Source organism: Ursus americanus, chromosome 1 (assembly GCF_024610735.1).
Source record: "Ursus americanus isolate L20-20 chromosome 1, mUrsAme1.1.p, whole genome shotgun sequence".
Classification (NCBI taxonomy): Eukaryota; Metazoa; Chordata; class Mammalia; order Carnivora; family Ursidae; genus Ursus; species Ursus americanus.
Genome location: NC_142127.1, coordinates 26,786,590 through 26,790,799, shown reverse-complemented (window position 1 = coordinate 26,790,799; position 4,210 = coordinate 26,786,590).

The window sequence follows — 4,210 nt, the reverse complement described above, 5'->3', positions numbered from 1 at the left end:
TTGGAGTGTCAAGAATAATGGCTAAAACTTAGGCAGATAAGCAAATTAGCTAGATGTGGCATTTGCCCTCTTGCAGAACCCATCATTAGCGATTAATCAGGACTAATGTCAGTGGGGTGAAGAGAAGCTCAGTACTCTTCTCCCAAAAAATCAGAATCATAGTCACATAATTCAAGACTTAGGGAGAAAGAGCGCAATTGATTGAAGTTGCAACAGGAATTCTGTTTGCTACTTTCTTAAAGGGAGGGTTCGCAAAAGGGAAGAAGGGAACACTAAATATTAAATTGATTGGATTCTTATTAGTCACTTCTCAAACTTAAATGGCTCTATGTAGAAGGGTGCTGCTCTCTTCCAAATCATTAGAACCACAAACATCAGCCGACGCTGAGGGGATAAGGAGGCAGAGGAAAAGAGAAAAGAAACTAGCCAGCGCCGTTATGGTAAAGAAAGGGTTCTCTCAGAGTGCATGTATTGATCAAACTAAATTTGTTTAATAACAGAAAATATGAATGGGCACCTGGGTGGTGAAGTCAGTTAAGCCACCTACTTTCAGTTTTCGGCTCAGGCCGTGATCTCGGGGGTCCTGATCTCAGGGTTGTGATATCCAGCCCCGCGAAGGGCTCCATGCTCAGTGCCTGGAGTCTGCTTAAGACTCTCTTTCCCTCTCCCTCGGGCCCTCCCCGCCCCACGTGTGCGTGCTCGCTCTCTCTCAAATAAATAAATAAATCTTTAAAAAAATAATGAGAAAGTATGACTATTAATTTGAGTATATGGCAAAAAAACCTTGAAAATGATATGAAGGATGAAGAAATACACTTGTGAATATTCTCTGTTTTGATGTATTCATAGTCAAAATATATTGATCTCTACAGGAATATTGACAAGAAAAAAGAAAACATCTTGAAGGAAAGTATACCCCACCCAGCTCTACAGTAGAAATATGCATAGTTTCAGCTAAATTCTTTGTTTTTTCCTCGAAATCTCACATCCTGAGCCCGGCGTGTCTCCGGCTTTCGGCGGTGCTGTCATCCCCTGTGCACCTAAGACTGCCTGCTGCCTCGTGACAGTGCCTCGTTGATGAGCAGGCCGGGGCCAGTCCCAGGCAGCTCCCCTTTCAGCCTGACAGCTGCATATCCCAGGTGGTCTGACATTTGAGATGGAGGCTGTGGATAAGATTGAAGGTGTTTTAGGGGAGAAGTAGGCTGTGAATAACACCAAGACTTCATCCAGATGGAATCACTCATGAGACAACCTGAGATACTCTATTACTGTCCCATATGTCTTCTAGGTCTCCAAAGGCCAGCCTCCATTGATTTATTAGAAACCCACTATCTATGTTTTTGGCTCATCTCACAACAGACTACGGTAAAGGATTTATCAGAGATGCTGCCGTTTCTAGTGGTTATTGGAATTTTATAAGTTCTTTTAAATAAAACAGCCTCCATAAATATCCTAGTAAACATCAGACAATAAAGTAAATATTTGGGGGTGAGATGCAGTCGATTTCCTCTTAATATACACTACCTTTTTACAAGTTTCCTCTGAGTGCAGCCCCCCGGCCAAACCTTTTACAGAACATACCTATTTTAGGTAAATAAATAAATACGAGACTGCAAAGAAATCAAAATTACTAGATATTGCTCACAGTACTGCTTACACACTATTTTTCCTTTGCAGATAAACCTTGGAAGAATTATTTCATTGTTTTACCAGTACAAACAGTTGTTATTAGTGTATCTTATTTATAGATGGTTCTTTGAGGGACTATAGTAATATAGCAAAATATCAGTTATTTCATCACACTGGTGAATTTAATGAACCTGAAGGTGTGTGTTATTTTAGCACTTGCTACAGCTCCTGCGAAAACCCAGTGGTGCTAAAATCTGTAAACCTGTCATTGCTTAAGTAATAACCTTGTTAAAAGCATCTTCATTTAACTTACGTTAGCTCCTGCAGGATGTAGGTTTTATTTTATCAGGGCAGAGAGTAGGTGTTTCAAACCCAAACCACTTATTGTAAATATAATTAATTGCAGTTCATTAATTTATTCTCAGTGTTATTGCTTTTATTTTAATGCCTAGGTTAAATTAAATATTGTCTGGAATCTTAGTACCCATTTTCAATTTTTTACAAACTCTTAGTTTATATTGAATTTCTGTAGTTAAAGAAGTAAATTTTAGTCTGCACTAACGAAAATGTTCATTTTAATCTCTAATACTTCTTTATGCAAGGCACAGCACACTCGTCCCCCTCCCCTATATACACTGTAGATTTTTTAAAAGTGCATTTCTGTTAATCTGCTTGGAATGGATTTGAGTTTATTCTTGCCTTTTAAAAATATGAAGAAAATTGGATATTGATGGTAGGTGTTCAGAATTATCAATTGATTTCTACATGAGCACATCTACAATTATTGAAATGCTGGCAATAAAAATGGGAACTCCCTCCTATTTAGAACTCCTCATGGAAAGAGAGAGGCGGGGGGAAAGGGTGAGGGAGAATCAGAGACAGAGGCAGAGACAGAGAGAAGATGAAAGAGGATAAAAACTGTAATTTGTACAATTATAGCCTTAAGGCCAAAACAAACTTTCTATAATTACCTAGACAGGCCAACAGCGAGGTGTATGATAAATGCTATATGTTAGCCACTGCTTTGAAATTCTTGGCTAATTGCAACAATGCAGTCAGTAAATACTGACACACATTACATAACCACGTATAGAAGAGCATTAGAAAAGGTATGGGTGGCCAACCACTGTTTCATTGCTGAGTGAAATTAGTTAAACAGCTACTAGCCTGATAGGTAGATGCAGATTTGTATCAAATTGTCTTGCCCCAAAGGTATCAATAGAATTACAGGACAGAAGGAGTATAATATGTCCATGTGGCAACAAGTCGAACCTGTCAAGGGAGTTTTATTTCTGAATCTATTATTTTTAATACAATTTTTATAAGGTCATGAAATTCTTGGTTGATTTATGTTAAAGTCTTAGAAAATTGATAGTTGATGTTGTTCACCTCTACAAAAAAAATCCCCAGCTTAACTTGAATCACAGTGCTTTAAAATATAATATCAAACTGATTATTATGATCATCAAAATATTTTTGTAAAATCCAAAACAAAATTGTAACCCTGTTACTGAGCATTCCTTTCCACTCCTCTAATTATAAATGCTGCTTTTAAATTTGGGGCTAGAAAGAGTGAAGAGCAGAAATACATCAAGAACTACAACAATTTCTTGGGTTGTTTCCAGTGTTAAAAATAATACTAAGTTTAAACACTGTTTTCTATGTAATGATGTTTGTCTTTTAAATGGAGATTTTTAGAGTTATTAATGTTCAGATTTTTTGAAGTATGGGTCATTCAAATAATAGCATATTTAAATATGCAGTGAAAAAACTAACTTTAAACTTGCATATTTACAATTGCTGGTATCTATTTCTAAAAACTTTTTTTAGAAATTCAGTTAATGTTTATATGCCTTGAATAAGTGACATTTTTAATCAGAATATTAAGCAAATATGTTAATTTTTGTTTGGTCTGACAGTTAGTATAGTTTCTAAATAATAGCCAGACAAGAGATTACACGATTGTATCTTTCAGTAAGATACACTTTAAATGAACATTAAAGTTAGAAAAATTAAATGAAATTCACACTTACATCAAGGATTTTTTTAATTAAATCTATTGGTTGTTGGTATCTGTGAACTCTTAAGAATAAACACCTGCAGTGTTTTATTATGTAAAAAGGTGGTTTAATTGCATCATATTTATCACAGACAAATCAAGCCCTATTCAGAAGATAATAATGACACAGTAATTGGATCAGTAATTGGTTCAGGATGATTCAATATTGTACTAATAATCATAAATACTGCTGTCTTCTGCTTTGATACAGGGCTGACATGCTAATATAGATTGGATTTAGAACAATAAATATTAGTGAACTGGATCTAGTAATAATGTCTAGACCTTTAGTTTGGCTATGCTAGCCAGAAACAGGTATAAAACAGATGCAAAACTTGGAAACATATATATCTTAAAAAATGATATGAATTCAGTCAATGTACTTTATTGGCTTTTCTTACCCACTCATCTCTGAAATTAGTATCTTTAATATAGAAGTGGAGAGGAGAAGAAATAAAGACATTTCCTTATTTTTCTTATAAAAGTGATCATTTTGTAGGAGCAGTGTAGTTTTTACATTTG